The sequence below is a fragment of the Sorex araneus genome, chromosome X, assembly GCF_027595985.1.
Source record: "Sorex araneus isolate mSorAra2 chromosome X, mSorAra2.pri, whole genome shotgun sequence".
Classification (NCBI taxonomy): Eukaryota; Metazoa; Chordata; class Mammalia; order Eulipotyphla; family Soricidae; genus Sorex; species Sorex araneus.
In genome coordinates, this window is record NC_073313.1 from 174,901,751 (window position 1) to 174,918,800 (window position 17,050).

General features: G+C 38.1%; 1 protein-coding gene across 1 annotated transcript in view; it reads left to right on the plus strand.

The window, feature by feature from the left end:
• NCKAP5 (NCK associated protein 5) overlaps positions 1-17,050 on the plus strand; it is a 1,232,229-nt gene that overhangs the window by 871,127 nt on the left and 344,052 nt on the right. The window lies entirely within an intron of this gene.

Consider the following 17,050-nt stretch of genomic DNA (forward strand, 5'->3'; position numbering starts at 1 on the left):
TCTGAGGCACCCGGGTGAAGTCTGCCCAGCTTAAAGTCCAAAGGAATCTCTGTAGCAAGCTACACAGTTCAGAGATTCTTTTGTGTGTCTCTGGATCATAGTCCTTGTTTCCATCTTTTCCAGACAAATAAACTATTGGCACATGCCCTGCAGGGTGTGCCCGCCTGCCCTAACTGTGGCTTTTGATCTCTTTCTAGAATTTTGGGTCTCTAAAATAAGGCCAGTAAATGAGCCTGTGTAGGTGAACTGGTGGTTTGTGGGTGTGGCTCTCATGTACCTAATCCTTAGCCATTTAATTTCTTGGTCAACTTGGCCCCAAGTTGTTGGGGTACGGCCAAAGGCATAGCGGTAGTTTTGGGGTATCAGGAAACCTGAAGGCACTATTAGGCTGCTGATGCACTCTCCCCAAAGGTACTGGTTGTTAACCTGCTGGCGGCACCATACCCCCGAATTTTAATGATGTTTAAATGTTTACATGGCTGCTTTGTTCTTCCCATTGCCTATTTGTGTTTTGCAGCAAGTAATAAGTAATTGTGAAGCACTTTACAAGACATGTATATGTGTCATAGTTATTGCTTAGCTTCCAGCTTATCTCAAATAATAAGACATGGAATTATTCAATGTTCAGAAAATTCTCAAACCATATCTTGTTTATTAATACTCTATTAATTTCAGATTAACCACAGTAGAATAGGTGGAAAGGAATTCAATAAACATTTTATCTTATGTATGTAATGTCGAGCATTACTCTAAGAACTTAATGTATAATTCATATAATCATCATAGAAATCCTATGAGATAGTATTTTTACAGGTGGATATAGTAACACACCAATTTACTCACTTTGGTAGGTAAGTAAGTAACCAATTTACTCACACTTATTTGGTTAAAAAATTAAAAATTAGACTGAAATTGGATTCCAAGAGAGGCGCTTCATGTTGCTTTCTACTGTTAGAAAGAAATCACACATGAAGCACTATCTATCTATGGCATTAGAGATGTTCAAGAGGAGCATAAGATGATGATATAATCAGTTTACTGTTGTGGAAAAGGGAGACCATTATACATCAACAAACAGAACTTCTTTTGCGTCTATGACTCCTCCATGAGAAACAATAGAAGGGATGTGGTAGGTAGAACTGTCTAGGTTGAGTCCTATGCTTACTTCTTAGTAATAAACCCCAGTTCATTGCTTTAGACATGTAGTTATCATGAGAAAAAAAAACTGGTAATCAGTAAATCATGATTTTTAGAATATTTGATCCCCTACTTAATGCGTCACTAGCAGCAGTCACTTTTTCAATTTTAAAAGACAATCTTTAGGCAAGTCTAAACTACCCAAACCCACGAACCCCAAAGATCACAGCCAGTTCTTGTGGAGCTATAAGATGCAAAACATAATTCTGCTTTGTTTCGTTTTGAGGACACAGCTGGCTGAGCTTAAGGCTCACTCCTGACTCTGTTCTCAGGCATCACTCCTGGGGTTACTTTGGGGACCATATGCATTATCTGGAATTGAACCAGGGTTGGAAGGATGCAATATAAGTGTTTTAGCTGCTTTAATGTCTCTCCAGCCCACAAAACAGAATTCTGAATTAATTGCTAATTAATACCTTACATCTATTTTTAAAATTAAATTCCCATCTCCTCTCTTAGCTTATATAATTTTACCCTTGGACCAGGGAGTTAGCTAAATGGTTAACAAAGCATCCACCAGGATATGAATTTGAACTCTAGCACCATTTGGGTCCTGAGTACCACCAGCTATAGAGCTGGAAGTCCTCAACCATGCTGGTGTGTCCATGATAGAACATCGCCACACAAAGCCCCAGAGGCAATTGATCCCTGGGTGCCAGCATTGAACCACCCATTCAAATTGTTTATCACTGACTGTGACATTCCAGGACCCCTGAGCCCTGCTTGGGAGCACCACTCCATCAAAAGAAATTATCTTCCTTAATTTATTTTATATTCTTAAATCTATAAAAAAAATCATTAATTCTTCAGTTTACATTAGACCCTTGTAATTAGCATGATTTGGTGTGGGTTTTCCTGCCTCTTAAGTCACTTTGGTTCACACTCAATCACTAAGCTTGGTCAGATAAAATCCTTAATATATATGTAAGCATTTGAGATTTATTGCCATTTAAGCCTTTCATAATCCATTCCATCCATGGGATTAACCTGTATTAACTGTTAAATGTTGTCTTCTACCAATTATGCCTGTTTATATTTAATTGGTGTGTGTTGATAAGAGGAAATTTTAGGTTATTTAAAAGGATTTAAGAATAGCTTAGCATTTAACATGCTGTATTTAAAGTGTGATTTATTGAATCATTAACACTCACACAGAAAGAAAGTTATTTCTTACAATAACATTTCATATTATCTTAATCTTTGTATTTTGTGCCTTTAATTTTTTTTATCATTTATGAGTCACCCTAACCTTTGGCTGGCTGATCGTGACAAGACTTCCATATATAATAGTCTTTTTGAAATCCTGAAACCATTTTATGGGCTTAAAATGTACCACAAAAATAATGTGTCTATTTTTGATGGTCACTGCATTTATGAACAAACTAATGGTCCTTTTGCTGGGTAGAATAATGGCTTTTTATCTGCTTATAGAATATATTCTGCCGAGCCTGACATTTTGAGGACAGGAAATAGTCTCTCTCAACAAGTAGAAGCTGAGGTATCTGGAGGTCACCTGCACGGGGGGTTCTGTTAGACATTATGTCTACTGTCTCCTGCAGATCCCAAAAGACTGAAGGTGTCTTGTACCCAGCACTTCAGGGGCCTTTGCACAGCATTCCTCTCATGATCCTGTTCCTTCCTCTAACTAGCTGGTCTCTAGTCTTTCATCTCAGGCTCATTCAGCTCTACTGTGAGTAACTGTTTCATATTCTTGTTTGTTTGATTATTTAAAATAAGTTCTTTGGAATGGGTGAGAACCTGATCCCTGTACTTTATTCCAACCCCAAAGAGTTCTTTTTGATATCAGAGGCTTTCCTCTTGGTTTTCATTTCTCAATAATCCTTAATCATTTTTGTTATACTTTTATTATCATAATCCATTCGGTTTCTTTACTAATGAAAACACTTATCACAATTGGGTCTTTTTTAAAAAAATAATACATTTGAATATCCAGTCTTTTCTTGTATTCAGGGGGGTGGAGGTTGACCCTCACCTGTCAGTGCTTAGGTGTTACTACTGACTCTGCGCTCAAGAATCACTCCTGATGATGCTCAGGAAACCATTAAGGATATAGGGGATCAAACCCATTGGTTGTCTGTGTGCAAGGCAAGTACCATACCTGCTGTACTATTGCTCATGAATATCTGGTCTCAATACCAAAGATAACTATTATTTTTGCTTCCATTGAATTACTTCTGCCTACTGAAGGTGTTTGTTCTTTCTTAGTTTTACATATTTTATTCTCTACAAAGAGTCTAGTGAATGATGATCAGTTTTTTGCCAATTAGAAGAAAAGAAAACATGCCTAGCTTGTGATCCTGTAGAATTGGTACCATTAAGAAATGCTGTTCACTTTGGTACAAAATCAAGTATAAATAGGCATGAAATTTCTTTTGTCCTGAAAGCAGTGATTTGTCCTGTTCGTGACCTCTTTAAGCATGCTGTTTAGCAATCTGGAGCCTTACTGAGTGAGCTGTAACACAATTGATCCCGTTATATAAGACACAGCACTGTTTCCTTCATTGATTTATTCCAAGTCTGTTTTCTGCTTTATTCCATTTAGCTGATCAATTAATTTCTGCTATAACTCATGACATGGGCATCAGTTGGAAATAATGTAGGTGGTGATATTTTCTCAGAATAAAAAGAGATAGGAGTCCCATGTGCGTATGAAAGCAACAAAGTATCCATCCTCTCCTATGAGAGAAGCTTCTCAATTCCTATCATGTTTAAGGAGCAGTTTGCAGTAAGAATTCTGAAGTCAAGGGTTATAGGTGGCTTTGTTCACCATCATCATTTAGCTCAGTACTTGGCAAAAAGTCATACAAACAATTGTGGACTGAAGGAAGAAAACACAAATAAGTTCACTTTCATAGAAAAGGAGGTTAAAATGAATGGTAAACATATTTTCATCCCCCATCCTTAAAATATTTTAATTATGGTTTTCTATCAAATGACTAGGCTATGGAATATAGAACAGAAATAAAGAGAACTGGCGCATTTGCTGCCTGAGCCCATGTGCTGCTTGTGCCCACGTGGCCGAGCACATGTGGTGCCAAAGCACATGTGTCGCCCGCATCTCCCCCCTTGAGATGTGTACTTTCATGCTTTGTGTCCAGTGCTGGGATGTGTGTAGAGCTTCCTCCACCCTTGGAGAAGCCCGCGTTCCTTCTTGAGCATGTTACTCCTACTGTTTTTTCTTTTCCACTTATCCCTTCCCCATTCCCTCAGAGACCTCTAAATAAAATCTATTTACTTCCCTAAAAAAAAAAAAAAAAAAAAAAAAAAAGAAATAAAGAGAACTGAGATGAGGAAAGTCAGACAATATAATCAGAACTTTAGTGTCAGATTGTGTTTAAATGCCACGTCTTCTTTTTATTGACTGACATTTTATGGTCCTCAAATTCTCATCTTTTTTCCCCATTGGAAAATCAGGATGATTATGATGGCTTCACAGTGACTCTTTTGATGATTAACTTATATTGTCATACAATAGAGAGGGCCCAAAGGCATGAAGAAAATATGCATGTTTGAACAACCAATACCATAGAGCTTAGGGTGCTGATAGGAGCACTGTGTGAGAAGAAGCAACAGAGAGAAAGAATAGGCAGGTCACCCAAGAGCCTCGGTGCCAAGCTAATGAACTTTATGCAAAAAGCTTTGGGTTGTTATTAAAGTATTTTAAGCAAGCTAGAGGAATTTTCAAATCAAATTTGCATTTTATTATAACAGGCAAAACAACACAAAAAAGGCTGGGTTTTGAACTTCTCCAAATCATACTATAAGTTTTTCTCTGGTTTCATAGAATTTTTTAGACAGAATAAGCTGTTCTCTTGGTCACTAGCATTTTGCGTAGAGTTCCCTTCTTCTCCGGTATGCTTTAATTCCTAAGTATGCCCTCAATTACATAGGACAAAACCCAACTCATACAGGCTCCTACCATCAAAATAGTGTGATTTGCTCAGCAAAAGTCCTGACATCAGGACTTTTGTCAAGATTGAAGCCACCTCTCAAACAATCACTGAAGGTATGTGATAGGAATAAAATTCTCTGAACAAACAGACCAGTGTAAAATTTCACCTCAGTAGGTGGTGGTAGGGGATGGGCATAAGATGAAGGGACTGTGCCATCTTATAGTTATTTCTACACAGCTTACAAGAACAGAGGGGAAAAAAATGTAGGGAAGGATGTTCTCAGAACTCAGAGTACTCTTCCCAGTTGGATATTGGCCTAAGAAACATCAACTTCTTTGCCTAATATCTGTATTTAGTCTTCTAAAGTATTTTAGAAGAGAAGGTTAATTGGAGGAAAGCTAGAGTTGAGTGAGGTTCCTCTCATCTGCATACAGGATAACACCATATTCTTACATCAGTGGCAGTATAGCAGTTGCCTGTTCACTGATTTATACTTCTAAACTTAACACAAGGGCAGAAATCTTGCATATTTACCTTAGTATTTTTAGAATTTAGATAATGGAAACTCGAACATTTATCACAAGAATGATGCATGGCTATGCTATCTGAACTCTTAAAAATAATTTAGAATATAGTAAGAAAGTGAAAGAATGAAGTGATACCAATACTTGAGAAATGTTATAAGGGGAGATTCTGCAGGATTTGAGGTTTGATTGAGATGGGGTGTTGAGTAAAGAAGCAGGTGTCTAGACTTACACCCGGGTTTTGGGTTCCTTCATATAGAGGAGGCTTAGGAAACAAATTATACTATCAGTTTGGTTCCTGAAGTTCCTGTCAGGCTTACTCTGGAAATTCCATCTGGAAATTGCAGATTTCCTTGTGTGAATATACACAAAGCTAGGAATGTGTTTTAAAATAACACATTTTCTCTCCATTTACGTGAATATCTTTTCAGAAAGTGATGATTTTGTAATTTGAACATCACACTAGTGGGCTGGAGCCATAGCACAGCTGTTAGGCTTTCGCCTTTCACGCGGCCGACCTGAGTTGATTCCTCCGCCCCTCTCGGAGAGCCCAGCAAACTATGGAGAGTATCGAGCCCGAGAGGCAGAGCCTGGCAAGCTACCCGTGCGTGTTGGATATGCCAAAAACAGTAACAATAAGTCTCTCAATGAGAGACATTACTGGTGCCCACTCGAACAAGTCAATGAGCAATGGGATGACAGTGACTAGTGGGCTGAGAGCTAATGATATTTAATTATCAAGGCCTATATCTACAAGATCAGGGTCCTAATCAAGCAAGGCGTCCAAATTATTATAATTTAAAATTAGACAAGTTGGTCCAAATGTTCAAGCTGCATTTTACAACATAAATAAGTTCTGGGGCTGTAAAGTCTAGAGCTTTATGTCTAGAGCTACCACTGCTGTATGGTTTATTTGAAAGTTGCCAGGAGAGTAAATCTTAGAATTTTTCATTATAAGGAAAAAGAATTGTAGCTATATGAGTTGATAGATTTTAAACAAACACATTGTTATCATTCCATGGTATACATATGTCAAATCATTCTGCTATATACCTAACATTTATATATCTCTTTGACAGTTATAGCTAAAATAAAGCTAAACCTTATAAAGAAAAATTTAAAGATTTAGAAACTATTATGTTATAAATATAATGTTCTGAGTTAATGAGAAGTAGAAGGATCAAGACCCCAATGGACCGCCTAGATTTTACTTGCTAACAATCAGCCTTCAAAGGAATATGGCAAATAGGCTCTAGAATTAGATTGTGTGTCATGGAAAATCAGTAGAGAAATCAAACTGGAGCACACTGTAATTATTCATGATGATGATGATGATGATGATGATGATGATGATGATGATGATGATGATGATTGCTTGTTTGTTTGGTGTGGGGGATAACACTGAGCTGTGCCAAGGACTTAGTCCTGGCTCTGTGCTTAGGTTTTATACCTGGTGCAGTTTATAGAAGCATATTGGATGCGGGAGTTTGAACCCAGGTCAGGTGTATGCAAGACAGATGCCCTATACTCTGTACTATCACTCTAGCCCCCTTGAAAATATTTTTAAATGCTGTTATTAAGGACAGACTGGAGCGATAGTACAGTGGGTAGGGTGTTTGCCTTGCACATGGCCAACCGGATTTGATTTCTCTGTCCCTCTTGGAGAGCCCAGCAAGCTACCTAGAGTATCCTGCCCGCACGGCAGAGCCTGGCAAGCTACCCATTGCATATTTAATATGCCAAAAACAGTAACAAGTCTCACAATGGAGACGTTGCTGGTGCCCACTCGAGCAAATCGATGAACAATGGGACAACCGTGCTGCAGTGCTACAGTGCCTGTCGGTCTCTCTCAGATAGTTATTAAGTACATGTAACAGGGTAGGGGGAAGACTCATGTACAAGAGAGGTTGATCAGCAGGTCCACTTCGGACACTGGGAACTGCAGATCCCATGTTGCTCCTTGAAGAAGCAAGCAGAGCCTTTCAGGCTCAATTCCACCCCTGGAAAGTCTGTGGAGTTTCGTGGGGTTCTAGAGAGTCCACAGTCTTGCAGCCCAGCTCCGCTGTATCGAGCAAGGATCTTCCCCACTGCATCATGAGAATGGGTCGAAACACTGAGCTCAGGAAAGCCCCCTGCATAAACCTTTCAAAAACTGTGCCTGTCTCTTAAGAACTAGTTTTCCTTCTCACTCGCGATTCCAGGACATGCTGAACTACTTGTGATGTCGGTGGGCCGCATGGGTGGCTTATGTGATGCAGGGAGTTGCATCTGTGCAAAGTGAACTTCTTGGGGGTTGATTCCCCACAGTGCTCAGGAACTCTGTGGTATCTGGGATGCAGCATGGGTCTCACACATGCAAAAAATACTCATTAGCCTATCGGTGCTATCCCATCCTGTCTCTGAAATTGACTTTTCTAGACCTCTCCTGTAAGTGAAATCACACAATGTGTGTCTTCTTGAAATCTGAACTGCATTTTTCATTATATCCTCAAGGTTCATATATTAGGTTGAATGTGGCAGATTCCCCCCATCCCCCATTTGTCAGGTAACTAGTAATCTATTATATGTATATAAACATATTTCTTTATTCATTTATTGATGAATTTGTGGACTGCTTCCACCTCTTTGTTGTAATGAATAATGCTTCTATGAACATGGGTGTGTAAGTACCTAGATCCTGCTGTTGATTTTTTAAGATATGCCCACTGTTAGAACTCCTGGATCATAGGGTAAATTCGTTTTTTATTTTCTTGAAAAAAATCTTCATACTTTTTTTAAAATTATTTTTTATTAGAGAATTACCGTTAGGTACAGTTACAGGTTTACAAACTTTTGTGCTTGCGTTTCAGTCATACAATGATTGAGAGCCCATCCCTCCACCAGTGCTCATTTTCCACCACCAATGATCCCAGCATCCCTCCCACCACCCACACCCAGTCCCCTCCACCCCACCCCGCCTCTGTGGCAGGGCACTCCCTTTTGCTCTCTCTCTCTCTTTTTGGGTGTGGTAGTTTGCAGTAGAGGTATTAAGTGGCCATTATGTTTGGTCTATGGTCTACTTTCATCCTGCATCTCCCATCCCAAGCGGGTCCTCCTAGCATCCTTTACTTGGTGGTACCTTCTCTATCTGAGCTGCCTTTTCCCCCAGCATGTGAGGCCGTCTAAGGTGTGGAGTGATCTTTTGGTACTTATCTCTATTATTCTTTGGTGTTAGTTTCCCATTCTGTTACTTTATATTCCACAAATAAGTGCAATCTTTCTATATCTGTCCCTCTCTTTTTGACTCATTTCACTTAACATGATGCTCTCCATGTTGATCCACCTATATGAAAATTTCATGACTTCATCTTTTCTAACAGCTGCATAGTATTTCATTGGGTAGATGTATCAAGGTTTCTTTAACCAGTCATCTGTTCTTGAGCACTCGGGTGTTTTCCATATTTTGGCTATTGTACACAGTGCTAAAATGAACATACAAGTGCAGATGTCATTTCTACTATACATTTTTTTGCATCTCTGGTGTATACTCAAATAATTGGTATTGCTGGGTCAAATGGGAGCTCAGTTTCTAATTTTTTGAGAGGCATCCATAATGTTTTCCAAAAGGGCTGACCCAGTCAGCATTCCCACCAGCAGTGTAGAAGGGTCCCTTTCTCCCCACATTCATGCCAACACCAGTTGCTTTTATTCTTTCGGATGTGGGCCAATCTCTGTGGTGTGAGATGACATCTCATTGTTGTTTTGATCTGCATCTCCCTGGTGAGTGGTGATGAAGAACATTTTTTCATGTGTCTTTTGGCCATTCAGATTTCTTCTTTCAGAAATTTTCTGTTCATTTTCACCCCCCATTTTCTGATAGGGTTAGATGTTTTCTTATTGTGGAGTTCAACCAAGGCCTTGTAAATCCTTGATATCAACCCCTTATTAAATGGCTATTGGGTGAATATCCTTTCCCATTCTGTAGACTGTCTTTGTATTCTGGTCACTGTATCTTTTGATGTGCAGAAGCTTCACACTTTAAGGTAGTCCCATCTGTTTATCTCTGTTTCCACTTGCTTAGCCAGATATCTTTAGGTTCAATGTCGTGGAGGTTTTTCAACCTTGTCTTCAATGTACCTGATGGATTCTGGTCTGATGTTGAGGTCTTTAATCAATTTTGATCTGACTTTTGTGCATGGTATTAGGTAAAGGTCTGAGTCCCTTTTATTTTTGCATGTAGCTATCCAGTTTTGCCAGCAGCATTTGTTAAAGAGGATTTCCTTGCTCCATTTCACATCTTTTGCTCCCTTATCAAAGATTAGATAATCATATATTTGAGGGAGTAAGTCAAAATATTCAACCTTATTCCATTGGTCTGCAGCTCTGCCTTTGTTCCAGTATCATGCTTTTTTAATTATTATCACTTTGTAGTAGAGTTTGAGTTTGGGGACGGTGATTTCTCCCATCTTCTTTTTACCAATAATTGCTTTAGATATTTGTGGGGGCTTACTGTCCCATATGAATTTCAGGAGTGTTTGCTTCAATTCTTTGTAGAATGTCCTGGGTATCCTCATAGGGATAGCATTGAATTTGTACAATGCTTTTGGGAGTATTGCCATTTTGACAATGTTAATTCTCCCAATCCATAAGCAGGGGATATCTTTCCATTTCCTCGTGTCCTCTTTTATTTCTTGACGTAGTGTTTTGTAGTTTTCTTTGTACAGGTCCTTTACCTCCTTAGTTAAGCTGATTCCAAGGTTCTTGATTTTCTGAGGCATAATTGTGAAGGAGATTGCTTTTTTCATGTCACTTTCTTCTCTCTCATTATTTGCATATAGGAAAGCCATGGACTTTTCAGAAAATGACCAACAAAAGGAGCCCAAACCAGGCAGAAGGAAAGAAATAACAAAACTTAGAGCAGAAATTAACAACATGGAAACCCAAAATCTTCGTACTTTTTAAACTATCAATTGTGTCATTTTATATTCTACCAAAATTGCAGAAGACTTCTAAGTGTTCCACATTCTCACCAACATTTGATGTTTTCAATGTTTTTAAAATTCTCACACTTCTAATGGGTATCATTCTATCACTGTATCATTGTTACCCAGTTGTTCGTCGATTTACTTAAGCGGGCACCAATAACATCTCTATTACACTCAGCCTGAGATTTTAGCAGCCTCTCCTTACTCCTCTTCCCCAACGATTGGAGGCTTTCGGTAGCTTGTCAGGTTCTCCAGAGGGAGAACTAGAATATTAGATGTCGTGCAGCCACATTGCGGAAGCTTGGTTTTATAGTCTCTGGATGTTGGCCGTTGATGGGATTACGTGGCTCCGGGGGCAGTCTCTGGGTGTGACTGCCTAGCTACTGGAAAATGGGGGATCTGTGTGGAAGACCCCCAGTCCCGATCCGAGCCTAATGCCGATCCCTATTCTAATGGGTATGGGCAATATTTTATTCTTTTGCATTTCCATAGTGGTCAGTGATATGGGACATCTTTTCATAAATTTATTGCATAATCTATGAATAAATGTTTGTTTGAATCCTTTGCTATTTTTAAAAAATTAGAATATTTTGTTGCTGAATTTTAGGAGTTACATATTCTGGGTATTAGCTCCTTCCTATTAGAATTCATTTTTAAATATTTTAACTGTTTACCATTTTTTAAATTTGTTTTGTTTTGTTACCACATGTGGCTATTCTTGGGGCTTACTCCCAGCTCTACACCCAGGGATCACTCCTGGTGGTCTCAGGACTATATGAGCTTCCAGAAATGTGTACAAGGCAAGTAAGTGCCTTACTTCCTATACTGTCTCTCCTGCCCCAAGAGTTTACTCTTTGTTTTTACTCTTTGTTTTCTTTGTTTGGTTTTGATTTTTGGCCCCTCCCGACAGTTCTCAGGGCTGAAAATTGGCTTTCATTTTTCTATTTTTGTGGGTCACACCTGGTTGTGCTTGGGGGTTAGGGCTGGCTCTGTGCTCAGGGATCACTCCTGGCAGGGCTCAGGGAATTATGTGAGGTGCCAGGGATCGAACTCATGTGCAAGGCAAGTGTCCTATCTGGTACACTATCTCTCTAACCCTTTTACTTTATTTTAAAAGCATGTTTCTTTTGGCATGGACCTTTTTGAGAAAATGTGTGAACAAAAGTGTTACTTTTTTACGTACTTAACTTTTTACTTCAACAACTGCATTGAGCATTCTCAATATAAGGAAGGGATATAATCCTAAATGATTATACAGTGTGAGAGCAAAAATGACGTGTGCACATCCTTTGAGGTACATGTTTTTAGTCTTATGTAGAAAATTTGAGTCTTAGAAAGGGTGTGTGACTTGCTCCAGGTAATAGACTTTTAAAAAACTATGAAACAGCATTAAAAACTCGTCTGGGTTATGACATTAGTATACCACATGAGGCTTCCTACACAGCTTAGTGTCAGAAATTTAATTAAAAGGAAAACAGAAACCAGAGATAGTACATTGGAGAGGGTGCTTGCTTTGCACACAGCTGGCTTGAGTATGATCTCCAGCACCACATTTGGTTCTCAGATGTTTCATGAGTGATCCTTGAGCACAGAGCCAGAAGTAAGCCTTGATCATAATACTGTACCCCTCTAATAAAAATAAATTAATAAATAAAAAAGTATAAGTCCTACTTTGGCAAGGGGAAATAAAGTGGTTACTTTGAAACAGGTGAGTGATTTAGTCATCTCCTCTTTGCATGGATTTGAAATTGGTTTTAAATTGTGGTACTGTAACCAGCTGTGACACTGGACAAACAGGGCACCTTTCCTACCCACTAGCCCCTAAGGTCCAGATACAAGCATGAGTTGGCATCTCTTCATTATTTTATAGGAGCTTTATTCATCTTCCACAAGGGAAACAAATAGGAATAAATGTAACATCTTTTAATGACTTTTAGACAACCGTTTATATTACATAATCCCTAAATTTTCCAAGTGCTGATACATGGTATCACAAGAGGCATACAACACATCTGCTAGAGAACATATGTTTTCTTCCCTCCATTTATTTTTTTTAATTTATCTTCTTCATTGTCTTTCTTTTCCCTTCTCTCTCCTTTTTTCTGCCTTTTATCTCTCCATTTATTATTTTCTGTTGTTCACTCTGATCTTACTTGTCTAAGGCTAAATATGCCTGTTTTCAAGAGCTATACCATCATCTTCCTGTTGGCTTTTGCACCAAATGTTGCATACTTAATCCTTTGATTAGTGTTTGCATTCATTTATTGCTTTGGTAGTAGTTAGCCAATTTGTGTGATGTCTGTTCAGTGAACAGTTCCTCATCAGAGGCACTTCCCACCCACTCTTCTCTCCAGGTGCTCTCACTCAGTGGCTCTGTGTGCCATTGTGCAGACACAATCAAAACAGGATTGACACAAACATTCTCTACCAGGCCTTCTGTGACTCACATGCTTAATACCATGTTGTGTTATAGGCTTAGGATTCTCGGTGGCATTCACAATTGATGAATTTGTGTATCTGAAATAAACACTATTCTACATGTTCTACAAACCACACTTGTCTAAACATGGTACTAATTTCTTGGATGATTTGGACTTACCTTTGTTTGAAATTAGATATTTGAGTCATCAGTTTTTAAAAACATCTCTAATTCTGATATTAGCTATTATGCACACTTTTCACTCCAAGGTAACTTAGTACCAGATTATGATTGACTGTGCAATAATTAGACAATCTTTTCATGGATTTTTTTCAAATTCAGAACCTTCAGAAGACACTATACTGACCTTTAAATCAAACTTTATTATATCATTTTTTTCTTGGTTTAAGAATATGAATTAATACAAAACTTTGGAAAAGATGAAAAATAAGTCCATAATGCTAATTTAAATTAATATTTTCATTATATTTATTGATGATGTTGAAAAGTCATCATCATTATCATTAATTGTTACAATTTAATTGGGGGATGGTCCAATAAAAGCATTATACTGTTAATATTTAACTATTGTGAATAAAATATACACTGTGTGTCATGACAGACTTGAAACCTTTTTAGAAAAAGAAAAAAGGAGACACATCAAAGAAATTCCCCAAGAAACAGATCATTCTGAAATATCTAAGGGCGGATCTTTTATAGGAGTGCTTAAATATCTGATATTGTCTATAGAGGGAAATAAAATGAAATTGCTTAGAGTATTACCTTTAAGAAATAAAGCATTCTTTCCTTGTGGCAAAAACTTCTGAAGGAAATGGTACAAGTTCTAATTTCATGGCAACATTAGTGTGTAGTATATCAATGGAATCTGATTTATGGTGATGAGCTATTAAGGAGAAATTGAAAGTTTCCTATCCCAGGGGGGTTTTTACATGTAAGATTTAAAGAACCCATTATAGCCCATTAGTTTAAAAGGTAAACTTATTAAAATCTTTCATAGTAAAATAGCTGTATGTGATTTGATGGCAAAACTAAGACAACATGGACAGCAATTTAAGACTTGGTATATGATCCTTCTTGGCTCTCATTGCAGTCAGTGGTAGCTAGTGTTTAATGTGGTGATTGAAGGGTGATTTAAATTGGTCTTTCTGCAGAAGGGGAAGATGGTCCCTGGAGAAAGTAAATTTATGAAATAATGGAAATAGGATTTAGAATGAAGTGATGGAGTGATTGGAGGGAAGCCATAGTTCATATTAAAATTAGAGTTATAGTTCTATTTCTCATGGCCTTGGCTAGGAGCTCATGGGGCTGGGGTCTTAAATATCATAGCTCTGGGGACACAGTTGTCCTGAGGGTCCTTTTTCTGAGTCTGGAGCTAATCAAGCCAAATGCTCCTTAATGTTCACATAGTTTATGTGTATTTTTCAGAATATTCAGTAATATAAATAACCATAGAATTCTGACTTTTTACAGTATCAATGTGTTGTGACATATAAGCACCCCAATAAATGAAAACAATGGGTAAAGGTCCACCCAAACTGGCGCTCCCATGGATTGTCTGAGTTCATTGTCTTTTCTCAATAGCAGCAAAATGCACTTAGAGGACAAATTATCATAGTCAAAAAGTTTTATGTATCTTATGAGTGAGTTACAAAGTGCATGTGTGCTAAAATTTAAAATGCAGATGTTGATAAAAACCTTAGCAGAGCATCAAAAGACCACCATAAATCACTTTCTTCTCTGGCCTGAAGTGTAGCAAATTAGTCTCATAAATTGCATTTTTGGAAAAGGATAGATTATGTAATTTAGTTACCTTGGACAAGTCACTAAATATCTGCCTACTATAGCTTTATCGTCTACAAAACAGTTCTGGTAAAAATCCCCTGTCTCAAAAGCTAATTTTGAGGTCTAAATAAAGCTTGTAAAGAAAAAAAAAACAACAGAATCTGGCGTAAAAGCAGATGGAAACCATTCCATCAATCCTAGCTGTCATTGGTATCCAATCCAATTCACTCTCAGTTTCATAAATCTTGCATTAGAAAATAAGACCAAAAATGTTATGTTTCAATTTGGTTTTGTCATAAAGGAGGCCACATACTAACCTATAACTAAGTTTGGAAATGCTGTTTCCTAACCCTTTAAATAATTAAGAGATGAAATATTATACAAAGCATACCCTTGATAAAATACACGAGTTTATTGGCAAATAACATTTATTACTCTAAATGCAGTCTAGAAGTTGAATTTTAGAATTAAGACCCGCTGGGCTGGAGCTATAGTACAGCAGGGAGGGCGCTTGTCTTGGACATGGCTTGCCTGACTCAATCCTCAGCACCTCTTGTGGTCCCCTAATCTGCCAACAGTAATCTCTGAGCACAGAGCACAGAGCCAGGTGTGGCCCAAACATAAAAAAAAAAAATAACAAGCAACAACAAAAAACAATTAAGGCCTTCTACTGAAAGACTTATAAACCTTTTGGTTCAAAGCTACTTTATTTTACATTTTTATGTAAACTTGAAGCTTTACCAGTAATGAATATTCTTTAATAGAAAAGTTGGAAACTCTAGAATTTGAATATCCTTCTATCCAGTATCTTGAAATAATTATTCTTAAAAGCATATAGTTACCTAGACATTCTGTTCTACATATATTTCTATTTAAATGGAATCACACCAATATTATATCATACATCAATTTTGTTATTATTTTACATTTATTTTGAGATCTCATGAGTTACAATATTGTTAATGATAGTTTCATGTAGGGATTTTTCTAACCTCATGTTTGCCACCCGAGTACCCACTTCTCTTCCCTAAACTGGTGAAGAAAACGTGGAACTACGAGGAGATGCTGTTACTGTTGCTCCGTTGCATAGGAAATTTCTTAAATGCAGGTAAATTGTATCCAGGCCTCTGAATAACAACACTTTTTGTTCAACAGCAAACTTTCTCATCCATGGTTGCTGATGAGAGAGAAAAGACTTTGCAAATATTAATATTTGTCTTCACTTTGGCAATCAATTTCCCAGGGCTTTGCCTCTGCTCAGTGAGATCTAAGGATACTCTTCGGGCAGCAGAAAGAAAGCATGTGCAGTGACTGTAAATTACGTGGAAAATAGTCAAATTGATGCCTGTTATGATCACCCTACCTGAAATTGTGTGGCTATGTGATAATTTATTTGATTGATCTATTGAACATTCTGTTGTTTTACAGATTAATGTATTATAAATATATCCCCCAAACCTCCTCATCTCATGGGTTTGTGGGTCAGATTAGGTGAAATTAAAAACCCAAATATTGTGTGGCTCATTTCCATCTTCCCCCACTCCCAGTTCATGAAGAAACTTAGCACACTCTCCCCAACAAGAACTCCCACTCATTTTATTTCTTTATTTTTGTTTGTTTTTGTTTGGGGACCACATCTGGTGATGTTCAAGACATATTCCTGGCTCTGCCCTCAAGGATCACGCCCTGAAAGATTCAGGGAAACATGGGGTGTCAGGGATCGAACCTGTGTTGGCCATATTCAAGCAAGTGTCCTACCTAATGTACTATAACTTTCTTCCCTCACAACCTATTGTAGACATTCTCAGTAAGCTTATATAGAAGTTTGTAGAAACAAGCTCTCCCATTCTCTGGTTTACCCTCCCCTGTGCCCCTTTCAAGACTGATAGAAGTTTAAGGTCTCCTCTCTCGTTACTGCTCTGGTGATACCACGGGCTTTAGTCTGAGTTCCAGTTTTTCATAACTCCTCACTTTGAGACTTCTGCTATGCTTTGTTCCAAATCGTTCATGGTTTTGCTTTATACACACAGTTCCCCATAGAATGGAAAAAGCAGGCATGCTCTTTTCTCATCTGGGCCCCAAAGTGGAATCTTGATGACTAGAGTAGTCACCCCCAAATCCTATTCAAAAATCACTCCCAGAAAGGCTGGGAATGATATGCTAGGTTCTCCCTCCTCTTCTCTCTTTAGATACAACCCTGTACAGTAATCCCCACTACTCTTCTCTTAG